Raw genomic sequence first — 15,968 nt, 5'->3', positions numbered from 1 at the left:
CTTAGTAGGCATTTAGCCATAGAAACCGGAAAAAAAATCACTTTTTTTGGAATTTTTGAAGTTGGAGTTGGAGTTGAAGTTGTGTTTGGCCATAATTTTCGCAATAATATTTGGTTGTACTTTTTCTGGAAAAAAAAAAACATAAAATATGATTTATACCCCCAATTTCTAAAGCAATTAATAAATATAACCAGTGTGAAACACTGTCCATCAACCCCACCTTGCACTTGTATAGATTGTTCTCCATATAAATCCCAACAAGGTTTTATAAAAATAGCTGTAAAAATAACAATTTGAGGGTTATTTTTATAAAAATAAAAACTTTTTGGGTAAAATTGAAAACAGAGAAATAAAAGTAACGGTCCAAAATAGAAAAAGTGAAAAATAAGGCTTGGGTTGTTTTTCAAATTCCAAATACAACTTTTGTACTTGGAATTTTTATGGCCAAGCACCAATTTTTGAAAAAAGTGAAACAAAATTCCAGGATAAAGTGAATAATTCGCTTGTCCAAATGGGTCATAATATTTTCTTCCAAAAGCTTGGCCAAACACTTTACTTTTTTAAAATAAGCACTTTTAGCCTCCCAAAAACTTGGCCAAACGGGCTATAAGTCGTTATAGTTATCCGACAAATTTTTGATAACTCATTTCTGTCAAACTATTATATTTTCCAACAATAAAAGAATAAGCAAAAACATCTGGCAATTATATGCTACAAAAGTTATGATATGAGATGAATATTTTTTATATTTTATGAGTCAACCAACACCCCCCCCCCCGGCAACACACCCAACCACATATTGTCTAAAGTCTCCCCCTATCCTTGAGTAAGGGAGTCAAGTCGGGAGAAATAGTTTTTTAGTCCATTACAAAAAAAAATAGTTTTATGATCCTTTTATAAGAGATATTCATTTTTTCACATAAGAGATTTGAAAAAAAAAATAAGAGATCTGGAAAGACCATTTACTTCTATTCAAATTGTAAGAGGGCAAGAGATCTTATTTCCTTAGTCAATAACGTTTATTGTGCATGTAGTTATGCCTCGCCCTTTATCAATTAATGTTATTTTATTGTTGTAGGTTCAGTCTATACTCTGGTGGTTAATTGTTCATGTTTTGTTCTTTCGCATATCCGAGAATAAAAGGGTGTTTAGATTGACTTATTTTAAGTGCTTATTGGCTTTTAAGCTCTTTTATACTTTTTGTGGTGTTTGAGAAAGATAAATCGTGCTTTTAAGCTCTTAACTTTAGGTGAAAAAGGTACAAAAATAAGTCAAAAGCCAAAAGCCAAAAGTTAGTTATTCTAACTTATGGCTTTAATGTTAGCTTTTAGTTTATAAGCTACTTTTAAAAAGTCAATCCAAACACTTAATATGTCTTGTGCATAGTCTTTCTTTTGGTTACATCATAGAAGTTCGATGACTTGCATTCACTACTTAAAATTAAATCAAAAATGAATATTTGGAAGTTGGGGTTGTAGTTGAGCATGAAAATATAATTGATATTTGTGAGTGAAGACTTTGAAATTTTTAAAAACTTATTTTTCAAATTTCAATGTTAAAGTTGAAAGAATGAGTCAATTTCTCTTAAGCCTTCTCTTTCAAAAAGACATATACCTCCCGAGTTTCGATAACGTTTTTTTTTTAAAAAAAAAAAATAGATACTACTGATATATATTAGCTTATAAATATAACAACGTTAGAGTTTATGTCATTTGAGCAATTAAGTTCTCCAAAAATATCACCCTCATGGGTGTTACAATGCAAAACACTTTGTTCATAAACAGTTTCCGACATATCTGTCCAATAAAATGCCTAACAAAAACTGGTAGAACTGCTAGAATCGTCACTGCATCAAAAAGCTTCTGCTTTCAACCTTCTTTTGCCAGTATATCTGCAACCTTGTTTTGCTCTATGTAGTTATGCCTTAGCACTGGATGTCCCAGCCTTCTCATCAAGCATCCGCAATCAGAAATAATAGAGTTATAAGGCAAATGTCCCTCGTTAATCATTTTTATTACCTCAGTTGAATCAGTGTTGATCTCTAGAATAGGTTATGTTCCACAACAATCCTGAGACCCTGCATAATAGTTGTTAGTTCAGGAAGATTATTAGTGGTATGTGGGAGTCCCTTCATGTAACCCAAGATCCAGTTTCCACTACTATCCAAAATTACCCCTACTATTCCCCCTATTCCTGGATTTACTTGACAAGCTCCATCAATATTAAGCTTATAAAAGGGTGTGATCTGTGAAAGTGCAAGAGGGGGGGGGGGGTGAATTGTAACTTTTTCGATCTGTTAGTCGACTAAGTAAGACTAGTAGTCGACTGTTAACTCAGTGAATGCTAAAGTAAAATGCAGTAGGTAAATGACACCAGATATTTTATACTGGTTCAGATTCAATGTGAATCCTAATCCAGTCCCCTTGGGCTGCAAGGGTGTTCTCTGCAGCTCTTTGGTAAAATGTTTCGTACAAGGGTGATTTGAATGAAGCTCCTACGTCTACACTCAAAACACTCGTAATCTTTTTGATACAATGCCTCACACACTATACTATGTCTCTCCTTTCTTTTTAGTTTGCACCATAGATCACTCAGAAATATAATGTTTATGAAAGTAAAGTAGAGAGCTTGAGATAATGAGACTAACGTATATTTGTCTTGTTTTGTGAAGCCGCCTTTTATAGTTGTTTGGGCTCTTCACGCAGAGATATCAACCCAAGGGATTTGATCATTGGAAAAAGAAATTGGTGATCCTATTTCCAAGAATAAGGTTAGAGCTGTTTAATGCGTCTTGATACTTCTTGATGGTCTTTCCTTGCGTGATGGAACTGCATCTTCAATCAAAAAGATTGTTACACTTGATTGAATATTTCTCCTTTAATGTGGCAGATCCTACACTCTTTTTTCCTTCCTTGAACTTGATTTGTACTACTTCCTTAGCTGTAAGTATTTTCTTTAGCCACCGAAATATACGCCGTATATTTGTGCCTTGTTGAGGGTTGAAGAATATTCCATGTGTAAGCCCATCTTGCATATGCGTCTGTTGGGCTTCTTACTGGATCTGTGGCCTTTTTCATTCCGTGGTCCACACATGTAGTCAACTTCCTTGATATCCTTGCTTCTCGTACTTAGTTTAATTTTCAAAATTGTCATCATTAAAACTTGATACTAACAATCTCCCCCTTTTTTAGGATGACAATTTTAGATAATATGCAATCAATCATGTAGTCAACTTTTCTGTTAACATGGCGGATGCTCCCCCTGACTAGGTGGACGATCCCCCTGAATAGTTGACTTGTCCTTCGACTTAGTTGACTGTTGTTCTCCCCCTTTGGCATCACTCAAAAAAATAGAAAAAGCAAACAAACAAATAGAACAGGCAAACAAACAAATGGCAGAAGAGATATAGACCTATAACTAGCAATTAAGATGCTGACTATATCAGCACAAGAGTAGCAAAAGACATAGCAACACAAAGGGAATTAGGTCCCACAAAACATATTGTTTGAACAAGCCAAAGCACCAAAACTAACAGGAACTACTCTTGGCGCTTGAACATTGGACGATGAAGAAAATAGGCCAAAACATTAACAATAGCATCTTTCATATCAGTCAACGGTGTAGTGAGACTGTCAGGAATGGCACCAACACTAGCTTGGAGCTTTGCGGATAGTTTAACAGCCTCCTTAATCATAGCATCCAGCTTAACCCGCAGCCTAGAGACATCAGCATTAGTTCCTTAATCAAATCACGAATCTTCTCTACTTGAAATAATGTGGATGCCATTAAGTCTTTGATGGACTCAATTTTGTCATCCATAGCGGAGAGTTTAGAGAGAAGGTCAGCATAGCACTCAGCAGAAATGTCAGAGGGATCAGATTTTTTGACTTTGGTAGAGGGACCAGGGTTAGATTCGTCACAGGCTTCTTTGAGCACCTAGGATTCATTGCTCAAGACATAACCCATGCTACCAAATGCTCGAGAGTTGTAACACTGCTTTACAGGAGTAATGGGATAGTCAACAAGGTCAATTTTGTGGACTTCAAGTATGCGAGAGATGAGCATACCATAAGGAAGGCTAGAAGGAATTGGAGGCACACTCAATCATGTAGTTGATAACAATGGAGGACAAATTAATTTTCTTTTCGGAGGGGAGGCAGAAAGCAAAGATGGAATCACATTAAGAGATAGTGGAGCAGGACCCAGCACGAGGAACAATGGTAGTTGCAACCATATGGGCCAGAACACAAGCTTTAAAAGAAATGTTTGAAGGACTAATTTGAGCAGGAACAGAGGAGGAATTGGAAAGAGTTTTCTTAACATCATCAAAAGACACTTTAATAGACTCAGGCTAGAATTTTTTGGGTAATTCGGAAAAACCAGAGCAAGTGCAACCAAGAATAGAGTCAAGAACTGAGCAGTTTAACACAATGTGAGTACCAAGGACTATAGTTTCGAGTTCATTAGGCTTAGGGGAATGAAGATTAGCATAGAACATACAAACAGGGGTTTCATACACATGAGCGGGGGTTTTGAAAAAAAATTCCCAACCTTGATAAACAAAGAGATGTTTTACTTTACAGCAAAGAGACCGTATATGATCAAGATCAACAATCCTACCAGAGACAATTGTTTTTTCTTCAAGAGACATGAAAAGATCCTGATGTTGGTCATCCCAAATTTTTTTGCGAAGATCAAGAAGTTTTTCACAGATAGTTTTGCATTTCTTTGAGGAATTGGATCATGCAGCATCAAAAAAATCCCTCTTACCAAGATTGCAAAGAAGAACTGAGTCAGAGGCGTCAGATGAAGAGGAGTTGCCGGAGTTTTCAGAGCCCTGAGGAATAGGAGAGGAGCTTTTACCATTGTCCTTGAGCCTAGAACTTTGACGCGTAGAGAGAACTTGGGATTTTTTATTTTTTGCCATAGTGATGGAGAGAAGGAAGACGGCCAAGAGGATTTTGAAATTTTTTTTGGAAGAGACGAGAATGAAAAAGAGGAGATGTGTATGGAAAAGAGGAAAGGTTTTATGGGGAAAGGAAAAGGATGGAGTAAAAAGATGGAGAATTGTGTTAGTCATTTAAGAGATGGGAAAGTAATTATGGCAAGTATTTAGAATGGAGCGAAGAATTAGGCACATATTCCTACACGATTTATTCAAACAAATTCAAATAAACACAAATAAGGAAAAAATAATTTAGATAGATTTACCAATAATTTCCAAAGATGTTCGAAGCATGCAAAAACGTTCTTCAAGAAGGGGTTTAGTAAAAATATCAGCGAGCTGATTTTCAGTGTTCACAAAAACTATTTCAAAGTCCCTTTGAGCAACATGATTTCTGAGTAAATGATGTTTAATATCTATATGCTTAGCCCTAGAATGATGCACAAGATTTTTGGACAGACAAATAGCACTTGAATTATCATAGAAAATTTTGATAGGTTTAAAAGACAAGTTGTAATCACTTAATTGATAAGACATCCAAATTAATTGTGTGCAACATTGACCAACGGCAATATATTCAGCCTCAGTAGTAGAGAGAGAGAGAGAGAGAGAACGATCCCTGTTTGTTGCTATTCCATGAAAAAAGGGATTTTCCTAGGAACTGGCAAGTACCACTGGTACTTTTTATATCATCCTTGTCACCTGCAAAACCTACATCTAAAAAGCCTTCAAGTGTAAAATTGTTAGTGTTGGGATACCATAAACCATAATTAGTTTTTCCATGAAGGTATCTAATAATGCGCTTGACAGCAGTAAGATGAGATTCCTTTGGAGCAGCTTGAAATCTAGCGCACCTGCACACACTAAACATGATATCTGGTCGACTGGTAGTTAAATAAAGTAATGATCCAATCATACCACGATACATAGTTTCATTAACAGGTTTTCCTACCTCATCCTTATCAAGAGTACAAGTAGGACTCATTAGAGTTCCCATAGCTTTTGAGTCAGCCATTCCAAATTTTTGAACAAGTTCCTTAGCATACTTGGCTTGACATACAAATATTCCACTGTCAGTTTGATGAATTTGTAGTCCCAAGAAGAACTTTAATTCTCCCATCATGCTCATTTCGAACTCACTTTGCATAAGATCAGAAAATTTCTTACCCATAGAGGGGTTAGAACTTCCAAAAATAATATCATCAACATATATCTGAATAATGAGATTTCCCATAGAGGATCGTTTGATAAAAAGAGTAGTATCAATTTTTTCTCGAGAAAAATCATGACTTACCAAAACAAAGAGCTTAAGCGATCATACCATGCCCTAGGAGCTTGTTTAAGACCATATAAGGCTTTAGTCAACTTAAAAACATGATAAGAAAACTTTGGGTTTTCAAAACATGGGGGTTGTTTGACATACACTTCTTCTTCAATGAAACCATTTAGAAAAGCACTTTTGACGTCCATTTGAAAAAGTTTGAATTTTTTAAATGAAACATATGCAAGCAAAATTCTAATAGAGTCTAACCGGGCAACATGTGCAAAGGTTTCATCATAGTCGACTCCTTCCTGTTGTGAGTATCCTTGAGCAACAAGTCGAGCTTTGTTTCGAACCACCTCTTTGGCCTCATTTAACCTGTTTCTAAATGCCCATTTTGTTCCAATGATTGATGTATTTTCAGGTTTGGGAACCAGATTCCAAACTTTGTTCTTTTCAAACTGATCAAGTTCTTCTTCCATAACTTTGACCCAGCTTTCATCTTTTATGGCATCAATAACCTTCTTTGGTTCATATTGAGAGATAAGAGCCAGGTTTACATTATTTTTACAAGATGCTCTAGTTTTCATCCCTTCATTGATGTCTCCAATGACAAATTTCTTTGGATAATCAGGTTCGCTTCTCCATTCGTTTGGAACTATCCCAATAGTAACATCAATTGACTTGGATGTCTCAGCAGTCAACTCAGCTAATTCATTTTGTTCACTGGATCTTGTGAGCACAACAACTGGCAGTTGACTATCTTCTTCATCTGCAGTTTTTCCTTTCTCAGCCATGTGATTAGTATCATCAAATACAACATGAATAGATTCTTCAATAGATAAAGTACGTTTATTGAAAATTCTATAAGATCTACTAGCTGGAGATTAACTAAGAAATATACCTTCATCACTTCGAGGATCAAACTTACCAAGATTGTCTTTTCCATTGTTGTGAACAAAGCATTTACATCCAAATGGATGAAAGTAGCTAACATTTGGTTTCTTACCAGTCCATAACTCATAAGGAGTTTTCTTAAGGATTGGTCTGATTAGGCACCTGTTTAAAATATGACAAGTTGTACTTACTGCTTCAGCCCAAAAATGATGTGGTAAGTCTATTTCTACGATCATTGTCCTTGCCATATCTTATAGGGTTTTGTTCTTTTGTTCAACCACTCTATTTTGTTGAGGGGATTGAGGTGAGGAGAAATTATGAGTATATCCTTGGTTATTGCAAAATTCCTCAAAGGCTTTGTTTTTAAATTCTTCTCTATGATCACTTCTGATAGAAGTGATGTAATATCCTTTTCACGCTGAACTTTCTCACAAAAAAAACTTGAAATTCTTTAGAGTATCATCTTTATGAGCAAGAAATATTACTCATGTAAACCGAGAGAAATCATCTATTATAACGAAGGCATACCTTTTTCCTCCAATGCTAGCAGTTCTAATAGGACCAACAAGATCCATATAAAGTAGTAGCAAAGGTTTTGAGGTAGACACGATATCTTTAGAATTAAAAGAGTTTCTGGTTTGTTTACCTTTTTGACATGAGTCACATATATGATCTTTGGTGTAGTTGAGTTTTGGCAGTCCAACTACTAGATCATGTCTTACCAATTTTTCTATTAACCGCATACTAGCATGACCGAGCTTCTTGTGTCACATCCATGAATCTTCTCTCACTGAAGCCAAGCATATATGACCTGTTGGATTTTTCATAGAGTCCAAAGTATACACATTTTTGCTTCTGCTTCCAGGAAGAATTTTTGCCCCAGTAGAGTCTTCTATGATACAACCTGTTTTTCTAAACCTTACCTCAAGTTCTGAGTCGCACAGTTGACTTAGACTTAAAAGATTGTACTTGAGTCGCTTTGCCAGCCAAACATTAGAAATATCACAAGAGTTATCGAAAGAAATAGTACCAATACCAATTACCGTTCCAGTCGAGTTATCACCAAATGTTACTAATCCTCCATCAAAGTCAACGACTGATTTGAACAAGCTTTTGTCGCCTGTCATATGTCTTGAACATGCACTATCTAGATACCATTTTCCCTTTTTTCTTTTCTTGTGGTGTTCCTGCAAGCCAAATTGTTTACTTTTGTTTAAGTACCCAAGGGTTCTTAGGTCCTTGATGGTTAGTTTCAAGACACATAGTTTTCTTGGGTTTTCGTACCCAACTAGGAGCAGTTGAAAAGCGAAATCTATAGTTATAATAGTCATGACCAGTTTTTTGACAACAAAAGTATGTTTGAAAGGATTTTCCCTCAAAATTACAAAGGTTGGTTGACTTGCTCACGTGTCTATTTGTAGTAGACTTCCTTTCAGTTGAATTCAAAAATCTAGTCGACTGATCTGTCTTTAAATGAGCAGTTGGCTTACCTTTTAAATTATTTGTCATAGACATGGGCTTTTTCCCAGTTGACTTACTTGTATAAGTTAACTAGTTAGGCTTGATATAACTATGACTTGAGGGTTGGACTAACATATCCATTTTAGATCGTAAATCATAAAATTCATTTTGAAAAGAATTCTTTTCCTGTTCACAAACTTCCAATTTTGATTCCAATTTTTTTTTTCTCTTTTCAGCTTCCTATATTCATAAAAAACATTATTCAGGTCTATAAGAGTTTGATCTAATAATTCTTGAGTTTCTTCACATTTGGAGTAAGAATAGGAACTTACCTTACTACTTTCTTCAAGAGCCATGAAACACACATTTTCAATCTCTTCGGGTTCTGATATTTCATCTTCACTCCAACTACTGAAGGTCCGTGTTTTTGATAGATTCTAGTTGGCTTTCTTTTTGTCTCAGCACATTCAGTAGCGATATGACCATATTTTCCACATTCATAACATTTTCCATCATTCTTTTGCTGAAAAGCCGAAGTCTTACCTTTTCTGAAATTTGAACCTCCTTTTCTATTGTTCCTTGATCTTCTCATGACTTCTACCACATGTCTAGAAATCATGGAAACTTCTTCTTCTTTAAAGTCATCATCAGGTTCTTCAGTTTGAGCCTTGAACACAACTACCTTTTTCTTTTCATCCTTCTGATATCTTTGAATATGATTCTTTTCAAAAGCTATCAAATTTCCTCTTAATTCATCATAAGTGAATTTATCTAGATTTCCATCTTCCAGGACAATTGCTTTGGTTTTCTAAGTTTTTGGTAGACTTCTAACAAGCTTTCTAACTTGTTGAGTATTGGTGTAAGTTACTCCAAGGGATTTGAGTTCTCCAATAATTTTGCTGAATCTAGTGAACATTGATTCAATGTTCTCATCATCCTTCATTATAAATGTTACACCTTGGAATTTTGTGTTGCTCGCATTATGAACATGCCAATGTAAACCTAAAATGGGCATGAAGCCCTTGTAAGATGAAGAAGGATGGTTGATAATTCTAATTAAGATTCCAAAGACAATTGAGGCTAAAGAATTAAGTTCGTCGGAGAAAGTTAATGTTGAGCCATGTTTTGGGAAATTTCATATTATTTGAGCTATGCATTGCCTAGAATCACCTTGAGAGAGAGTTATAAGGTCCCTTATATGGTTAATGAAGTGTTTTATAAGTGTCAAGAAGGTTTCATAAGGATTGGAAGTCAAACGAATCGACGAGAGAAGTTTTCGGAAAAACTGTGGGTTATACGACCACTTATACGGACCGTATATGTTATACGGCCCGTATAAATGGTCCGTATAACCATGGCAGAAAGTGGTGTTTCCATAGTGCGATTACACGGTCCATTTATACGGTCCGTATAACTTATACGGACCGTATAATGGTCCGTATAATCAGGTCGGGTCAGCTTTTTTAAAAGTTATATATGGACGACCCTAGTGCATTTAATTCATTTCCAACTTTTCCCTAAGTCTTAAAAGCCCTAGAACCCTCTCTCAAACTTATTCTCCACAAACCCAAGGGAGATTAGAGATTAAATAGCAAGAATCAAAGGATCCAAGTGTTGGAAGGCTCAATAGGGTTTGTAGAACTCAAGAATTTCTTTGGTATTGAAGCTAGGGTTTTCATACAAGTGGGTAACTTGATCCAAAGCTCATCTCTATGAGATAAAAGGTTAGTTTCCATGACTATTTCATGTTCTTGAGAATGTTTGGTTGTTGGGTAACTTGGATGAGGGAAATAGTAGAAGAAGAAGTTCAAATGTAGAATTTATGATATTGTGAGTAGCAACTTACCTTGGGTTATCATTGTTAGAATGTTATGATTATAATCTCGTTGTTGACACCCAATTTTGTCCCTCCTTTATTTAATTTACCCGGGTTTTTAAATTTACTAACGAGCTAAATACTTTATTTTTCGCGATATTTTATTGCTACTACTATTAATATCACTACTTTTATTTTCAATATTATGAGCATTACTTTATCACAAATTTTAAAAACAGTCAGTCATCGTTTCGTTTTCAGGTTCCGATTCGTTAAATTAATTACAAGACAACACTTTGCAAAATATTTATTTTTTACATATTAATTATTTATTGTCTTTACATAATATATATTTTACCAGTTACTAAATTAGAAGCCCGAAGATAATTAAATAGCGGAGGAAGGACCAACAAATTAATGGCCCAAAATACCAATACAATATTATTCCCTATCCAAATAAATAACCTACATTTTTATACCCAACCCACATTTTAAACCCCACATTTTCAGACCATGTTTAAATTAATGGGCCAGCCCAAACGGACCAGCCCATTACCCGCGACCCGACCCAGTCCAATTCTCTTTTCTTTACCCTAATCCCATTTCTCCTTCTTTCTTTCGACTTCCGCCTCCTTCATCGTCTTCTCCCTTTTCTCTTTTCTCTCCGCCTCATCTCTCCCTTCATCTCTTTCGCCGCCGCTCCTCCTCTCTCCCCTTCCTCTCTCTTCATCGTCGTTCTCTTCCTCCCCTTCACCCTAAACCCTAGCCGCCGTACTCACACCCCATTGTTTTCTCCATCACTTCTCCTTCTCTCTGACACCTCCACACGCCTGTTCCCCACGTTCTCCCCACCACACCTCTGCCATCTCCATGCGTCTGTCACCTTTGTCCCCCACGCCTCACGCTCCTCTTTTTCCTTTTCATCATCACCACCGCTCATCTCTATGGAGAAAGCCCTATAAATAATCCTAGTTGAATCAGGAGATTGGGGGGGGGGGGGGGGGGGAGGAAAAAACAATCCGAACATCGAAAAGGGATCTGAAAAAGGGAAAACCCCCACAAACACAAGTTTTAATCAACAAAGACAGCGAACGATTACTCTTTTTTTCGTTAAAACTTTAGTTTCTTCAACCGATTTCGAGCTCGTCGAGTTCGAGTATAGATTCGACGCGTCGACACCCACTTCACTGCACCAACAAAAGGTCAGTATTATCTTCTTTTACTCTTGCCATGTTTGCTCAGATTTCAAGGTGTATATTAGTGATTCTGTGATTATGTGGGGCTGTAGTTTGTGAGGTGCTCATTCATGTCGTAGATGTCATTAGAATACGGATTCTTTTCCATTTAGATCGTATAAGCTAGAATCAGTAATTCTCTTGGCATCAGGTTCTGTTCCAACTATTTGTAGTCGACTTGGCAGCTTAGTTCATTTTGGGGTTCTATAGGTTATCTATGTCATTTAGTTGAACAAGTCGATTAGTGTAACACTCATGGCAAGATTTAAATGCAGTCAGTACCCGTAAACTCGTGCCGATGTTCTGTTGAAGTCTGATAATAGTGTTTGAAATCACCTGTTGACGAAATCTGTCAGTCGTGTGCCATATGACTTAAATGTGATTCTGTATGGTTGCTTCATTACATATATGCTTGTTTGCCTTTGTTGTGTCTGTTAAGCTGGGAACAGATGTATAAACTTTATGAGAATGAGTAAGCCTGAATGTTGTCTGTCTTCAGTTCCATAAAAAGAATTTCCTATAAGAGCATAATGTGAAAAGAGAATTAATCTCAGACACCTGTTTCATCTTGTTTGGTATTTAATTTTGCTTTGTGTTCGTATGATTAGTTTAGCTCGTTTGATAGATGTTGTTTAGTTTGGCATGCTAGTCTATTAGATTAGTATATTTTTAGATCAGATTAGTTGCATTTAATCCTGCATGATCTCACCATCAACTCAGCTGCTATAATGATTAATCTCAATCTATCATCTCACAAGTTTAGCTTATTGTCTTAGCTTAATTATTAGACTAGCCTTGTGGTATTTCCTAGTCTAATCTGGGTTTCTGCTTCATAATGGTTGCTGTGTGTGTAAATCAGTTCATTTTATTGATATTGTTTGGTTTAGCCCAAACTTATCCACGCCTAATTTAGCTAGTCTGTTCAGATTTTCTCCCTGTTTAGTATTACTGGTAGTCTGGTTGGGCATATAATTATGGTATATTTGTTGAATAGACTTTGCCCAAGCCTGTGAAACTTGACTTATTTAAAAGGGATAGACATATTTCTGTTGTATACTCATAGAAGCTTAGGTAATAAGGCTGTAACTCCTTCCTCTCACTCAATTAGTTAAAACCAGATAGAAGAGGCAGAAGATAGTGCAGTACCAAAATCTGCCCTGTTCCTTCCTTATGCTTTTGAACTTTAACAAAGAGGATTTAACTATTTTAACCTGCGTGTGCCCTTTTGAAAAATATGAAAAGGTGTTAACCTTGCCTATAATTAAATAGACTGAATTTTCTCTGGTTATGATGGGTCCTCTTTAGATTTCATATGGGCCAACATTTGGGTTTTAATGAATTTCAGTTAATGTTCTAGAATTCCATTATCATGTTTAAAAGGGCTGTTCTATTAATGTTTGACTTAATTTGGTTCTGGAGCAGCCACTGATTTCTGCTTGAATCTTACCTTGTGCTTTTTTATATAATCCATTCCCCAACTTGAGATTAAATGAATACACAAGCTGTTTCAGTTGATATTCTGGAGTCTGTTTGGATTTTAAATATTCTTATATGCCAAGTTGCCCTGTGTGTGGAGAGTCTTTATTTGGTAGAAGTGTTCAATTTGCTAGTTAGCACTATCGGACTTAGAAAGAAGTGAGACATTTTGGGGATTGCTAAGACTCGTTGGCAAATTCATTTGCTGATCTTAAGAGATCGTTAAGTCATTTCTGTAATCAGTCTGCTCTCTTCAATGTGTTGTCTTACAAAGCTGCTATGAAACTTATACATAGGATATACAGGTATTATGTTTGGTATATGTTGCCCTGTATATAGGGTATTACATGCTTGTGCGTCTTGATTTGAGTTTTGAAATGGAAATGTTATCTAGATGAATCCCTGCTGCCATACATCACTTTGGCCAAACATTGTTGGCTAGTGTAGGTTATTGCTCAATCGATATAGGCTGTTATTCAGTTGCTTGCGCAGCTAATAAACTCTTTATGTACCTCTGATCTGAACATGGATCCATTATGTTGGTCTAACTGCCTTTCTCATTACATAATACACCCTGTTTTAGTTGAAAGCTGTTGGACCTATGCTATGAATCTGCCCAGTCTTAATTAAGCTTAGCAAATTCCTTTAGAACTTCAATATGTCTCCCCTCTAAAACTGGTTTAGCCCAAATGCATGAATAAGTTAGAATGAATCTGCGAGTTTTTTTTTTAGTTATCATATTCCTTATCCAATCCCTTATCATATTTTAGTTGTGAGATGTTTCTTCTATATCCCTTCGTTCATTAAAACTCCACTCATATTCTGTCAGCCTAAAACAGTTTCTCCTATACAGATCTCGATCCATTTTAACTTTTATTATCACATTCTGGTTTTGTTTTCTCTGATGAATTTGTTGAAATTCTGAGGTTTGACATTTTAAGTATTTAGTATTGATTTCGTGTTTCAATCGTCTGTTCAGAGCTGTGTGTTTCTGATTGCTGCTTAAATTGAGTGGTCTGATGTTTGTACCTATTTTCAGTGTTTTTTTTTTCCCTCACCGACTGTGTAACTCAGTACAAACACATGAGTCTAGTGATTAGATCTTAATCTAGGCTTCAACGCAAATGAAAATACTTTCTTCACATACGCTCTTGTGAAATACATGTTTGAATCTATACGAAAGAAAGGATCACTGCAGCTTACTAGTATGCAAAAAATGATACTTAATCAAGGGTTTTATTAATGAAAGAAAAGAAACTAAGTTGTGCAAGATTCCAATGTTTGACATAGCATCCACATCCTGTACAAAGAAGGTTGCGCCAAAGGATATCATAGAGGCAAGCTAAAGTTAAATATTTCTCTTTCCCTAAAACTTATATGGTTCCTTTGGGTCCAAACTGTCTACAAATGCTATTCTGATTTTCGTGAGTCCATTTTGTACTTTTTCACATCTGTTTTGGCTGGTCGTATTTGATATGGGAATTCGTTTGTTTCTTCATATTGCTTACATTACAGTAAATGCAAATGTTTTAAATTTGTTTGGCATATGTTCTTTAGCTTTCTTCCTTATCCTTCACAATCGTTCTAATCCCACTTTTCTTTCTTTTCTTTTGCATGACACACCGGAGCCGAAGAGTCTCATTTTGAGACTCAACGACACCGCTACCGCATGAAATTCGCAGCCATATACTAAATTTACTAGGCCAAAGCCCAATAGCGAAATAGACCGCAGCAGCAGTCCGGAAAATGGGCCTAACCTCTTTACTCTCTTTCTTAATTTTATTGTTGTGTATTTTGTTTGATTTGTATGACTAACATTCTGTTTATTAATTTAGATACACTTTAGTAACATTAAGGGTTTTAGCTTAGTTATGGGTAGTTAATTACTTACAAATTACATTCACTTCTATTTTTAAAACTATTTATAGTACCTATAATATTTATTTGAGTAATCGATTTTCAAAATAGCATGACTACATCTTTGGCTAACGGAATAATAATTTATGCTTACTATCTTAGAAGTTTTAAAACGTCACGAATTTTGCATGACATTAGCTCATCCTAAATAAAAGGCAAACTAATTTAACGGATAACTCTTTTACTTTAAGTTCATTTCAAACACTTGAAATACACATTCGCTGAAACATCAATATAAATCTTGCAATAACTCTACAAATACATTTTAATTTGCTAGTTAGCGTAATTCATATTCGGAATATATATGAAACATCACTCATCCCATTTCTTTTGGTTTATTTATAATTAAACTCTTATTAAATCACTATATTTTCTACAAGTATATTTTAAAACATTATTATTATACTTTCGTTTAAAATTTCAACAACATTTATGGGTCGTATTTCAAAATAGCATTAAAAGTACCTTTTTTTACAAATTATTATTATTTTTTACAAGTTCTATTTTAAATAGCATTCTTACATATTTATCTATAACTTTAGTCATACTTACAAAGTTACTTTCTTTTTCTATAATATTATATTTACACCTAGCCTAATTAAATTTTAGTCCGGTCGGTTAACCATTGTTAATGGGTCTTAAAGGATGCCTAATACCTTCCCTTTAGACTAATTGAACCCTTACCTAGAATCTTAAGTTTCGCAGACCTTAAACAGAGCTAACTTTAGAAAATGACTTTAATAAACTTTAGGTGTCCTAATTCACCATAAATAATTAGGTGGCGACTCCTTTAACAACAAACACAAAAAATAGGAATCTCCAATACGTCATACTTCTTTACTTTAACCTCCGGGTTAAAATGGGGTATAACAGCTTGGCGACTCCACTGGGGAACTATACCTAGGTTCTAACCATAACGGACTTAGTTTAAATAGGTTGTGTGTTTATTTTTATTACTTG

The sequence above is a fragment of the Lycium barbarum genome, chromosome 6, assembly GCF_019175385.1.
Source record: "Lycium barbarum isolate Lr01 chromosome 6, ASM1917538v2, whole genome shotgun sequence".
In the NCBI taxonomy this organism is placed as follows: Eukaryota; Viridiplantae; Streptophyta; class Magnoliopsida; order Solanales; family Solanaceae; genus Lycium; species Lycium barbarum.
The sequence above is the reverse complement of the archived record's forward strand: the minus strand, read 5'-3'. Positions refer to the sequence as shown.